The sequence below is a fragment of the Helicoverpa zea genome, chromosome 24, assembly GCF_022581195.2.
Source record: "Helicoverpa zea isolate HzStark_Cry1AcR chromosome 24, ilHelZeax1.1, whole genome shotgun sequence".
In the NCBI taxonomy this organism is placed as follows: Eukaryota; Metazoa; Arthropoda; class Insecta; order Lepidoptera; family Noctuidae; genus Helicoverpa; species Helicoverpa zea.
The window spans coordinates 4,631,353-4,645,946 of record NC_061475.1 but is presented as its reverse complement, the minus strand read 5'-3'; the positions used below and the strand labels follow the sequence as shown (position 1 = coordinate 4,645,946).

At 37.0% G+C, this 14,594-nt stretch overlaps 1 protein-coding gene and 2 long non-coding RNA genes across 3 annotated transcripts in view; 1 reads left to right on the top strand and 2 right to left on the bottom strand.

Moving 5' to 3' along the window:
* The window catches only part of LOC124642356 (lysozyme), a 41,040-nt gene that overhangs the window by 6,230 nt on the left and 20,216 nt on the right, over positions 1 to 14,594 (bottom strand). The window lies entirely within an intron of this gene.
* On the top strand, positions 11,853 to 13,031 carry LOC124642358. The gene is made up of 3 exons (XR_006985757.1): positions 11,853 to 12,161; positions 12,388 to 12,480; positions 12,972 to 13,031. It is a non-coding gene; the product is annotated as an uncharacterized LOC124642358 (long non-coding RNA).
* LOC124642357 lies at positions 12,259 to 13,952 on the bottom strand. Its single transcript, XR_006985756.1, has 3 exons — positions 13,876 to 13,952; positions 13,440 to 13,602; positions 12,259 to 12,797 (listed from the first exon to the last, which is right to left on the bottom strand). It is a non-coding gene; the product is annotated as an uncharacterized LOC124642357 (long non-coding RNA).

The window sequence follows — 14,594 nt, the reverse complement described above, 5'->3', positions numbered from 1 at the left end:
ATCATTAGTACATTTAACACCGCCTCACCTGAGTGTAATCGGATTTGTAGTTCGGTCTTGTGTCAACTTAAGCAATTGGCGGTCCTTCAATCAATCACAACGGTGACGCAACGCCACGGTTACTAGAATTAGTCCTATTTCTCGGAATTTCGTATTCGGGGTACACCCTTGTTACAAATTAAAAGATTGCTTCGAACCATGGTTATGTAATTATTTTGTGGCATGAATTTGAAGAAATCGTATCTAATAACTATAACAGTTACTGAAAATATCTTTCTCTTAGGTAGGTACTCAGAAGGTCAATTTTGCCGAAAAATTTTTCTTTATCTCCTGGCCATTCACAGATTCGAATCCGTTCTGTCGTTTGTGTGTGAAGAGGTACCTAACAAGCAACACAATCCCAATTTTCGCCTTTAAATATTAATAATTATAGTAACCGTTTTTTTCTATCAGTTAGTTAAAATACCTTTGCTTCGTCTACAAGAGTTAAACCTACAAACAAGACGGTAACAATTTAAAACGAAACATCTTTGATATCCGACAGTACAGAAATTGCGATTGAATCGCAGCGATGCGTCGCATTACGTAGTCGCGACGATCTTGTTATACCCCGGGAACATTGTGACGTCGACTGGAATCAAGTGTCGAATAAACGTCATCTTCCCAGCACTATCTGCATAATCTGTCGGCATTAATTTGGCGAAAGGTGGTTTTGTGTGAATATTGTTGGTTAGGTGAGTTTTCTTTGTTTCGGAGAACGTAGTTATTGATAGGGTCCGCTTTTTTATGAGTGCCCTTTCGTACATACTCTGGTAGCATTGAAAAATGTGTTTTTTTAATATCTATATGTATACCTATGTTGGTAGGTGTGGTTAATAGGGCATTTCTAAAAGTTTAAGGAAATCAATGTTCAAGTATCTAGTATAAGTTTTCCTTACTTTATCAATCACTATATCACCTATTTAATCTTTCTCCTATTTAATCTTTCACCTATTTTATCTTCGAAAATTACATAGTAAATTACAAACGATCTGTTGACAACAGTTTGGTATAGTTCGTTTGGTATAGTAGGAGATTTGTAAGCCAACGCCTGTAGTTGTTTTAGAAGTTAATATACCTACCTCTGTGTGGAATATTACACTGTAGAGTCTACAGTATAATATTCCACACATACATACAAATCTCAACATTATCAATAGGTATTATAATACTCAGTTATGTATCAAGAACTCGTAGATTTTACAGCCGCCCCAGTTCGGCATCAAACCGCGCCCTCGACATTTTAATACGCGTTTTATAACCGATCACGAATATATCCGTATCGACGTATAACTTTTGAAGTTATTACAATTTAGAGACGTGAATGTTAAAATATCGACGAACGGATTCAGCGAATATTTTTGAAGTTTCATTTTGGTTGTGGAATTGTTTGAAAAATGCTTTTATGTTATTTTCTACTTTACTTTAATTTATTTATTTCTCTTTTATAATCAAATGCTAAGTTTAAAAATGTCTTTGTTTGTTTATTTGCTTGTACCCTTAGATATGCAATAAACGAATATGAAGGTTTCGAAACTATAATTAATTAGTAAATTAGTTTTAGTTTTTGGGTGAAAAAAAGCTATATTATAAGGACGCGGGGAAAAGTTCCTCCGAAACGCGGATGAAATCGCAGAGAACGGATATATACAACTTCATCTGAGACTATCAAACCACTTAATAAGCAAAATAAATTACTTACTGACTTACCCTATAAGTATCGTTTTAAACCACAGAAACGAAATTTTCTATTACAGAAGGTGCGTCAAGCCTTTATACGCGGTTCGAGCATCTTGCAGGAGATTCGCTCGTTTAATGCTCCGCAAATCCTTTGGCCTACCAATGCATCTTACACGTCAATCCTAGAGATTGCATTTTCTATGAAGACATATCGATGGCTAGGTGCTACACTCACGGTTGCACCTACATACAGCGTGAATTTGGGTGTTGGTAATTTGTGTATTGGGTGGTGTTCTTTCTAAATTACTGAATCGAAAGTGGTTCAGCTAATTTTGCCGTGAAAGGGTTGGAGAAAGACAGTTGCTTTTTTACACTTGTTATAGGTACTATCTGTTTCCTTCGATTTCACGTATATCCTGAGAGTGTTTCTCAGGGTACAGCTTCATTTAAAGCGTCACAAAAAATACCTTAAAACTTTACTGTAGTCTCAAATGTACCTATGTCTCAGAAATATGTTCAGCTATTTGGACAAATAGACACAGACTGATCTACCCAATTATTATATTAGTAAAGATACTTTAGCAACATAATTATAAGTGCAGATGCACGTAACGCGGCGCTGGAAGGTGCAATTTGCATTGTCGCCTCAGTGCTCGTTACCGCGGGCCGCGACGGGATCAATTCAGATCTATTCCTCTATCGAGGTGTAGGGGATTAGGGATGACCTTTGATTTAATTATGAGGATTATCGATAGTTTTTGGATTAGAAAATAAAAATGTATGCAATGTAAACAAACTGCATCAATGCAGTATAACAAGTAGCATATCAGCAACTACACAAATATTGTGATTGTATAAAAATGTCGTGTTGCCCAGTGTTAATACAAATATTATTTAGTTTGAAGCAACGCCACATTTTTCAGATAAATCATGTTTGTATCTGATTTCTCCTTTAAATTATTTTCTATAACCCAAAACAAATAATCTAATACAAAGTGAACAATTCATGATAAACAGTATCTGCCTTACTACAAAAAGTTAAACATCTGTTGAACAATCGCCTAAAAAAAGTTAGGCTGTAAAATGGACCTTATTTCAACGTCATAATCTGTCACTTTTTAGACAAGGGTTCAACAGACGTTTAAAAGTTTTCGTGGCACGAAGGTATTCGTTTAAATTCTAGTCAGCTCTAACAAACTCCATCGATACATCTTCATACCGCTACTCACCCACATCCCTATCAAGGAGCTTTCCACTCTGCAAATCGAAGCTCCGATTGAAATCAGGCGCTCAGTAAATAACGTCTAGCAAACTAATACTTTCTCCTGAGATTGCTAATCTGAAGCCTCTGTCAATTGAGAAGCATCTTGCATAGGTGCTCTATATTTATTCTGAGTAAACGATCCCCTATGTACCATCGAATGATTTTATCAGAACCCTATTTGTTTTTCCCAAAGACTGATTGAAGATTGAACGTTCGCAATTCGAGTGTTTGTCTTTAATTCGAAAGGAGATTGAATATTTTTGATGTTTTTTTTTCTAGATTAATGTGTTGCTTTTAATGTTGGTATTTAGAATGTAAATTGATTTAATTTTGTGATTTGTTAACGAAACGAAAATGCAAAGTGTTGGGACTAAACGACGAATTTCAATAAAAAATAAATATATCTGTCGTTTTGTGTTCAGAGATTGAGCTATAATTTATATGAAGCTCATGCTAAATTCAATCTCTTCCCAAAACAACGGATCGATTGGGTATAAGATTTAAGTTGAATTTTGAACCAGCAAGCACTGGACAAAAGTATAAAAAAGTTGACTAGGTCAGGAAGTATCTTCTTTCTCCTGCCCTGTTCCCAAATATTACTTGGGGTCGGCGCAATATGTCATTTTCTTCCATTTTCCCCTGTCACTCGTCATACTGACACTCACTCCCTTCCTATTCATATCATCTTTCAGGCAATCCATCCATCTTTTCTTAGGTCTTCCTCTTCCTCTCCATCCATCTACATTCATACTTAGCACACACTTTGTTGCATGCGTATCATCCCTCCTCATTACATGTCCATACCACGACAATCTTCTACTTCTCATCTTTTCTGTAACTGGCGCTACTTTCAGACTTCCTCTAATGTAATCATTCCTCACTTTATCCATTCTTGTAACACCACACATCCATCTCAGCATTCTCATTTCTGTTACATGCACTCTCTTCTCGTCCGTCTTTTTCAATGCCCAACACTCCGATCCATACAGGACGACAGGTCTAATGACGGATTTGTAAATTTTGCCCTTCAGTTTGAGGGGCATCCGCGGGTCACAAATAGCGCTAGTTACCTGTCGCCACTTCATCCATCCAGTATTGATCCGATGCGTAACGTCCCTGTTCACCTCACCGTCACTTTGGACGAGTGAACCAAGGTACCGGAAGTCGGAGCAAACTGGTAGGGGCATGCCGGCTAGGGTTATGGTCATGGGTCCCGAAATACCGCCAAAATCACAATGAAGGTATTCGGTTTTACTCCTGCTCACCTTTAAACCCACTGTCTCCAGTCTCAGCCGCCATGCCTCCAGTCTACTCTGGACCTCTGGCCCACTCTCCCCCACCAGAACAATGTCATCGGCGAAAAGCATACACCAGGGTGCCTCCTCCCGTATATCTGCCGTAAGCGCGTCCATTACAAGCAGGAAGAGATACGGGCTGAGGGCCGACCCCTGATGTAAGCCAACACCTACACTGAAGCTGGTGGTAGTGCCCGCTGCGGACCGGACTTCTGTACGGCATCTGCCGTACATCGCTCGGATCAACTGCACATACTTCCCTGGTATACCTTTCTCCTCAAGGGCCCACCACAAAACCTCACGAGGCACCCGGTCATATGCCTTCTCGAGGTCAACGAACACCATATGCAAGTTTTTGTGTGCACCCCTGTACTTTTCGCACAATTGGCGAATACAGAATATAGCGTCCGTTGTACTCCGACCAGGCATAAAACCGAATTGATTTCGTGCGATATCACTCTCTTCTCTCAGCCTCCTTTCAATAACTTTCTCCCACACTTTCATACTATGTGACATTAGCTTTATTCCTCTATAGTTGTTGCAATTCAACACATCACCCTTGTTCTTAAAAATGGGCACCAGGAAACTATTGCACCACTCGTCTGGTATAGTTTCCTCTTGCAACAACTTATTGAAGAATAAAGCCAGCCATTTCCATCCATCCATCTTTAATAATTTCCACACTTCCACTGGTATTCCATCTGGCCCTATCGCTTTTCCATTTTTCATTCCACTCACTGCTAATCTGACCTCATCCTCACATACATTTCTTACAAGGCCCTCGTTCACCGCTTTATGATGGAGCACACCGCTCCACTCATTTTCTTCATTCATCAGTCTTTCAAAATATTCCTTCCACCTACCTTTAATCTCCACATCATTCGAAAGGACCGTTCCGTCTCCATTCTTTACACACCTTATCTGGCATACATCTCTTGTCATTTTCTCCCTAGATTTAACCAATCGGTAAAAGTCATTTTGACCAGCTGGGCTATCTAGGGAGTCATACATCCTCTCGTGCGCTTTTGCCCTTGAAACAGCCACAATCTTCTTTGCTTTCTTCTTACATTCATCATATTCAGCCTTTTTTCGTGCTTTTTCACTATCATCATTGTCTTCCGTCCGCTGCCATTCCTTGAATTTCATCTTCTTTTCCTTTAATACACTCTGCACTTCTTCCACCCACCACCAAGTTTCCTTCTCTATCACTCCATTCCCTTTTGATTCTCCTAGAATGCTTCTTGCCGCTTTCCTTATACACGTCGCCATTCCACTCCAGCATTCATTCACATTCTTTTCATTCATTTCTCCCATTTCAATCATCTTATCAACCACTACTTTTCTAAATTCCCGGGCCAACTCAGCCTTCCCCAACAGATGCCATTTGATTTTGGGGGGCCGTCTCTCTTTGGCTTTTGGCCGGGAAGTTAAAATCACATCCATAATTAGGGGTCGGTGCTGCGAGACTACAGCTTCGCCTGGTATCACCTTGCAGTCTTTGATGTTCTTTAAACTACTGCGTCTGACCAAAAAGTAATCTATTTGTGTCACGTGGTGACCGCTTTTATAGGTGATTAGATGTTCGGTGTTCTTTTGAAACCACGTATTTACCACTGCTAGGTCAAACGCAGTAGCAGCCTGTAGCAGGGCTTCACCCTCGTCGTTCTGGCAACCGAACCCCCACCCTCCATGCACTCTTTCATAATTCCCTCTCATTCTGCCAACATGGCCATTAAAGTCTCCTCCCACAAATACCTGTTCATTCGTCGGCACATTCATCATTACTGCATCGAAATCCGTCCAAAATTGTTCCTTCACCCTGTCATCACAACCGACTTGAGGAGCATACACACTTATAACATTTATTATCAAACTTTCATACATTATTTTAACAACTATTATTCTATCATTCACTCTCTTTACATCTATCACACTTTCTTTCAAGTTCTTATCTAACACAATGCCTACCCCATTCCTTTTCCCATCACTTCCACAATAATAAAACTTGTATCCTTCCCCAATTTCTCTAGCTTTCGTGCCCTTCCATTTAGTCTCTTGCAAACATGCCACATTTATTCGTCTTCTCTTTAATACATCCGCTAACTCTCTGGCTCTTCCAGTCATCGTTCCTACATTCCAACTTGCATACCTCAATCTCACTTCCCGGACTCGCTTCTTACATTGCACCCGCCCAGGTTGGTGCAAAAACCCTTGTCCACTTCCCACAGGGGCCGGGTGCTGCCCCTGCGCGTCGCCTGAGGGGTACGCCCTAGCCCTATCGCTCATCTCTTCAACATTCGACATATTGCTATATGATTTGGCATTGTGTTTTTACGACCGGCCGCCTGCCTGACGTCAACCCTCTTTGGGAATGCAATTGTTGGTGGTCACTCTCCTACCACCTAAGGATTGGTGTATTTTAGGATACATACATTAAAATATTAAACATTAAATTAACAGACATTAACAAAAATATCACACTCCAGTCTTTTAAAATCCGGATCTAGTCTCCTCACTGCAACCTCCAGCTTAGAGAGGTCTAGTATGAGTTCCCTCATGTTCTTATTAGGCCCACAGGGGCCCTGGTGGGACGTCATCTGCTAGGCGATCTCTTCTTTTGACGCTTCATCAGCATAGGATTCATTTTCCTCTGTAGCCGCATGTTATAGTTCAAGATTATCTGTCGGCTGAAACGTGATGCTCTTGTTGACATATATATCCGTTCTTCTCTCTACAGTGCAGGTATTTGGTGGCTTAGACCACATCTTCGGTCCTTATCTTGTAGGCTACCACCCACACTACTGTACCGAAGGTAGGTCAGGAAGTATGTTAGTGACAAAACCTTAAACAATTTAATAAAGCTAAAACACTTGGTCCTTTCATCCGCATTCCTACAACAGTGACGTTATCACTCAACCTCTGTAGATAACACAGCTCAATCCCGTAGAATTGCGTTAAGTTTAACTCAAAGGACCATAATTTCGCACGTTTGCGGCAAGCTTTGTGCCTAGCGGCCGCGGGACGGTGTGTAGTGATGTGAGTAGTGCGGGATATTGGGGAACGGGATTTGAAAGCCCGGGATATGTTATGGATAGTAGTATGTTATCCTTTGAAGATGCGTTCGGTATGCTGTTGTTTGTGTTTACAGATGATGGTCCTAATTCCATGCGACGCGCTGTGTGGAAAATCTAATACTGTGTTGCAAGTGGGTTATGCTATTCTGTTTTGTTGGTAGATAGATGTATGTTTCAAGTAACTATGTAGGATGGATGCTCATAACGGTTGTCTTATATCTCCGTTAAAAGCATTATTAAAGCGTTAAGCGTTTTGGATGTGTCATCTGTTAGCTTGTAAGATGAAATGAAATAAAATAAATAAATAAATAAATTATATTTTAACAGTGAAAAGACAGGACGGAATTCTGAATTTCGTTGTTAGATTAGTTGCTAATTTCTTGCAGTAGGTATTTTGTCTGTAGTTAGTTTTTTTTTTTTAAGTAGGTATTATATAGAACTTTGAACATGTAGTCAATACTAAAGCTTAATTATTTGTTTCTTTATCTACTCATCTACTTAAATGTGCCGATCTCTAAAAGTACAAGTCCGATTTAAAAAAGTCTTTCAGCATTAGATTACCCATTTATCGAGGAACGTTAGTTTTACCACGGTGTGCCGAGTAGTTTCCACAAGTGAGCCAAGTGGTGTACAAAAAAAAATAAAAAAATTAAACAAATACACTCGATCCTATTACAAAACTTTCTTCCACATCACTAAGCAGGATATCCCGGGACAAGTAGCAGCCCTAGTGTCCTACTTCTATCTAAATTAACACGAGCACGAGTGTCTGTCTGTGATACAGCTTATCCGGCCCACTTGTGATTGCAACGTAATCGTTCCAGTGTAGGCCGGTAGCTACGACTCGCACACCATGTTAAAAGTATTTTTTTTTGAAAGATAAATAATTTTATTCCTTCTTTATTTATTAAAATATAACACATCCCATGCGTCAACCCGTGCGTTTGCTAAGTAGTAATGAGCTATTACAATAGATTGCATATAAATTATGCTGTCATGTGAAAGAATATACCTACGATAGGTGTATTATTTTGGCAGTTCTATATTGCCCACGCAGACTGTAAATATATATTTTCGTTATAAACTATAAGGCTCTTCAACAAATAGAAGTTAAATAATTTAGTTTTTTTATTGTTCTACTAGGATAGTTTTCTTTTTGTGTTGTAAATATCTATTGATCAAGTTCTTATCTTAATACCAATAAAATAAAATTAAACACATTAATAAGAATTATTGTGTTTCCATTATTTTTTTATGATTCGTTGCTTATTATATGAACACACACTACAAGGTGAATTTGAATTTTAAAATGAAAAACATGCCCATACTTTTTATCGTAAGAGATAAGTTGCAATGCTGAAATATGAATAAAGCCACGTACAATAGCTAGTTCAGAGCATTTCACAGCAAACCTCTTAAACTCCAGTTTGAAAGTTCCATCTATTAAAATTTCATGGGTCCTTATTTCACAGTTTCTGATCGTAATAATATATTTTATTACAAGAACGTGTTACTGCTGTGTTACTGCGACAGAATACTGCTGGCAAGAATTTATTTATTTGCTCATTATATTCTTCTATTCTTTGAGAAAAATGTGGATTATTGATAGGATTTTTCGGTTTTTGGGAAATAGTTTTTGAGAAAAACTTCGAGGATTGCTTTATAATGTTATCATTTACTATGCACAAAAATCAGACTCAGAATGCTTACTGTTCTGACCATTTTATGACTACAGTCCTGAATAGGTTTAAGTACCAATTACTTAATGCTTTAAATAAAAAGTTTTCTTTATTTATAAAGAAAATAATCCCGAGAATTTTGTAAAATTGCGAAAAACTCGGTGGTAATTTAAACTGATTATTTAAGAGTGAAATGATCAACCTTCTAAAATATTATCACTGATAAATGTTACAATGCTTCATTGGTCATACTATAAACAGCTTATATAACCCTGTTACCCAACTTACCCATACCAAAGGACGACAAAATTACGTACACTCCGCAACTAATGCCAGAACGCTCATTACTCTACAAAATCATGTAGACTGATCTACACATTTCAAATTCAAGTTTTGGACTATCCGTTAGATTCGCATAATGTACGAATAATGTCCAAAGCGACTGATTAGTGCGAGTGATCATGCAAATATGCGTTGGACTACTAATTGTAATGTAGATTTATGAATGGCCATGCGAGATTTCTGTGGTACAATGATTTGTACTCACTGGTTGTTGTCGGTGTTTGTGGTGGGAAGTGACCCTAAATGTGAACAAAATATTTATAGTATAGGTACTTAACATACGATTTTTATACGTAATACAATGTGACACCGGATTTGTTTGTACTTGAAAAAATATTGCGACACTTTAGAGTAAAGACCTCGTAAGTGTTAAAAACTTTTTCAGGAGAAAGTAATAGCATGTAGATGAGTAAATTAAGTTTGTATATGTAGTGTGTACATTGCATAATATAATATAGCATGTGGTATTTTTTTAGGAACTCAATAAAATTGAGTAAAATTCATATATTCCTACGAGATTTAAGACAAACATGTACCGACACGTACTTAGACTTGTTATTGTGATACCCAAGTTTGTGATAATTTCAAAGAAAAGAAACACAGAAAACTACTTTTCTAATCCTTACATTATGTACAATTCCTAAGGGACCGCGAATCAAAATCGCGTGAGAGACGTTCGTCTAACATAAGAGTCTTGTCACTGGTTATTGAAATCATATTTAGGGATCATTGACTTAAGATTTCAATATTTCTTGTCAAACACAGTCTAATAGGAAACGTCAACATGAAAAGAATGTTGATGTATCCAAGGACATGTTATTTTGTATACATTTTTCCGCAGGCGGTTAACCCTTCTAACCTACCTGACTTGTCTTAAATTAAAATTGACAGTTAATGTCAATTGCATAACTTCCGAGATTAGTAGTATAGGTAAACAGAATACTGTTTTTACTTTATATGTAGCAACATATACTAAGATATTGTTTTGTTTTGGTTTCAGGTACGTGAATGAACATCTCTTCAAGAACTTGATAAGAACGTAGCCGGTGATAATGTAATGTTCAAAATACTTACTGCTTACCTAACAACAAGTTGAATTTAGTGAAATGGACACCGTATTTCATAATTAACAATCCTTTGATTTAGTAGACCAATATTTTTAAAACGTTCTATTTTCTAGAACAAAATAGGCATTGCAAAGGCAAACATACATTTAAAAATAGAGTTTTTATTACTCAGTTTATGAATAGGCCAAAAATCCACATGAAATTGACCTTTAACACAACAGCATAAAGTCCCAAACACTTAGTTCACACCACTCATCATTACAAAATAAACAGCTGCCCAATTATACCTCGTTACAATATTATGCAAATACCAAAGTACTGATTTCGGTTCAAAGCGAATGCATAGCGTTAAGGTGAGTATAAACTACAACATTTACTTGTCACAGAACAACGAGCCGCTCTATGAGATGTTCTAATGTATCATCTAGCCAAGTGCGGGCTATGCGCGGTTGCGGGGTGACGCGTAAGGAGAGGGATGAAAGACGATGCAGCGTATTAGCTGTGAGCATTTACCCGTAACATAACGCCGAGCATTCGCACGAACGTTACATTACATGGAAATGCTTTGGAGACTGAGCTTTTGCCTGTATTGTACCATTCGCTAGAACGTTACATTACACAGAAATGCTCCAGAAAATGTTATAGTCTATACTGACCTTTTTATGAATGCTTTAAATAACAATATGGCGTGTCCCGGGACGCCAAATAATTAAGACTGATCGATGGGTTAATGATGTAATAGTGTGTAACTCGATTGTAAGCTATTGTTCTAAAACATGCTGATGAAAGTGAGTTATGGATGGGTAGGGTATGTTAGGTGGGAATTCAGTGAAGTGCCTTTTTGTATAAAGTACAAAAGTGGTAAGTACTTTCACTTTAATAGGTATCTAAATTTCTAAAATAAAACTATTATTAGGAGGTTTTTTTGGTACCATAAGACCTCCCTGCACACTGCAAACATTTAGTCGGCCGATAATTTGTTTGGGCTAACAAAACAGTATGATGATGAATGGAAGTAAGGATATTGCAAAGATCAGGTATTCAGCCGGTATCAGACCGTCTGAAAACTGTGATTGTAATCAAGATTTTCCTTAAAAAAATGACAACCATCGGGTCAACTATCGGCCGACTGTTAAAAAATTGTTTCACTATTGTGAAGCTATACTATACGTATAGATTTTAAAATAATATGTTTTTGGTTTAAAGGAACTTTTTGATCAGCCTGCGGGCCTAGCATGACCGCCATAGAAACAGCTTTTGTCTACCGGAGAATCGACAAAATGACAGATTGAAGAAAGATTTCTATCGATCCGAGCATGGCGATGTTTGACATCGAGAAGAGAAATGTTTCTTTTCTTCATCGACATGTGTCTATCGCGTCGAGCATGACGACTATATTTTATCTACTTTTGACATTTGGGAGTAGATATAACTTTCTATATGAAATGTCAAATACTCTACATCTCATCGGACCTAGACAAGAGTAGACAAGAATATTATTATAATTTTAAGTTCTCAAATAGCATTTACAAAGTATTTCGGGGTCCTACCGTCGTCATGTGGTCAGTATTTATGCTGAGAAGAATCAGTGTAAAGCTCAAAGAACGAGCTATACGAGTGTTAAGCCTCTCGACATCGAAAACGTAAATGTGCAGAGATGGTGCAGTATTTGTGCCAGGAATCTGTCTCCTATATCTCAGGGTCTGCCTGTTCTTGTCAATGTAAGTACCTACAGTCTATTTTATTTTGTTGTGCTTTCCAATTGTTATCAACCAAAAATATGACAAAGTTTTCGTCCTTATAGATAAGGTTTAAATATAGAAAAATCTATTCACTTCATTTATTATTGTTTCTAAGATTATTTTGTCTATTATGTAGGTATTGCCCTTCATTGCAAGAAAATGATTAAACAGAAGAAAAATATTTAACAAAGTCTAATTGTTGCAGGTTCTTTGCTCGGGTCCTGCTTAGGTCATTAACAACATTACTAACCACTGTTAGCAAATTTTTTAAACAATTTGTTTTTGCAGTGAATACAAGGTTAGTATACCTAATATTAGATATGACCTCTATTTCAGATTGTAGATACTGAGTGCAAAATACTGAACATAAATGCCAATTATCGTGACAGAGTTCATAAACAATCAATTTTCAATAGTTCTCTCATTAAGAACGAACTGCGCAGGCTATATGACTCTAGAATTGGACAGTTTTATCTGCTAAGAAAAAAATTACATTTTAAATAAACAACCATTATGATTTTAATATTCACATTCTTTATTAAATAATATAATTTCAATAATTTATAATTTGTAAACTGAAGGCCCAGCTGTCATTTAGCATCCTTTTTTTGTAATCTGAAACAAGAACACAAAATTAAATTATCATTCATTTTCAGGGGATTCTAGTTATGCATTAGGGTCTTGGCTCATGACACCAATAATAATGCTGATAATGTATCAGTATCAGTATGTTATTCTTTTATAATACTGTAAAAACTCTTTACCAAACACAGTTATTTCTTTTTGCAGGGTGCCTATGCTACAAGCTACAACTCTTCCCGAGGAAAGGCAGAGAGAGAGAGACACACTAATGACCTTAGTGGTAGCTTACTACAAGCTGCAACTCACAGAAGAGCAACTATTATGAATATCTTTGTATATCAACAGTTCTTCAAACCATACAGACAGAATTGAGTTGCTGGGGAGTTTGTTCCACCGCTTCTGCTGCTGATTTTCAGCCTATTTTGAATAAATGACTTTATCTGTAGCCTTAATTTTATGTAAATAAACCTTTACCTCTGTGTAAATGATTGTCTCATTTTATGTTTTATCTTAAGAGTTGTTGCTTATATTATATCACACAAGCAACAAATAGGTACTATAATTATTATTGCCATAATTATATTTTGAAAACAAAGCATGAGAGTTTTGCTAGAATGAAGCCAACAAGTCTGGGGAACTATTACTAGTAAATGAATATTATTTAAAGACACTTACTAATAGAATATTTCTCGTGTCAGCATTGTATGCCAAGAACTCGTTCTTTTTCCATATTTTTTCAGCAGCTTTTGAATACTGACCCATTCTTCTTTATCGTGGCCTTCTTTTCTCAATGGATCGCGATATTATCTTCTCTGTTTATTGGATGGGACTTCGTACGCTGTAAATAAACAGTTTTTGTAACGGCGAAAGTAAAAACACTTCGGGCAATAATATAGGGAAGCAAGATAACAGTGAGGAACACATTGAACTGTGCATGGCAAAGTGTTCATCAGACAATGCCACCGATCACCATTTATTGAGATTATTATGTTATTTTCCTTTGTTCTTTTCATCGTATGTATGGATAATTAATTATTGTTCGTTTAGATTAATTACACACAACTATTGGAATAATCAGTACTTTATTTATTTAATCACAAAATCTACTTACTTTTTCCTTGCCGCAGTAGTCACCAATATTAAAAATCAACAACTTAAATTAATATGTAAAATCAACAACAAGAATCGTTTTTTGTAAACAAATTAACAAACAAACATCAACCATTTTAGTTCCACAGATAAGAAATAAGTTCGATGAATACGTTTTGTTGTTGCTTTGAGTTACGTGAGTTTATGTATAGGTTCATGCGTGAAAAATAGTGCATTGACACATTTTTTTGGCTAACTAAACGTAAATTCATCGCAGAACGACCCATCACTAGCTACTTATCCGTTGCTATGGAAAGTCTTTCTCTAAATTTCTCTTGATAGAAACGCGAGTCTACAGCTCGCGCCATGCTCGGGTAGAAGACATGTCGAGTGGGAAAGAAAGAGCTTTGTCGTTTCTTGGTAGAATAGAGATAGAATCGCCATGCTAGGCCCGCTGGTATGTAATTGATCTGAGGATTATTGTAATACTTACTATTCCTTTTTCATTCAATCATGTGTGTAAACCGATACCTATTGGATTGTAAACTTCAAAGCGTTGGTTATAAAACAATGGACAATAGTTATTTAGTGTTTTTTAAACACATATATATGATAATAAATAATTTCCATAGTTAGAGAATACAGCGGTTAACGGTTTTGAACCAGTGAAGAAAAATTTGAGCAAACTGGAAGATTCTTGGAAAATGAACGTACAAAAACATGTGGTACCTTTTATATACT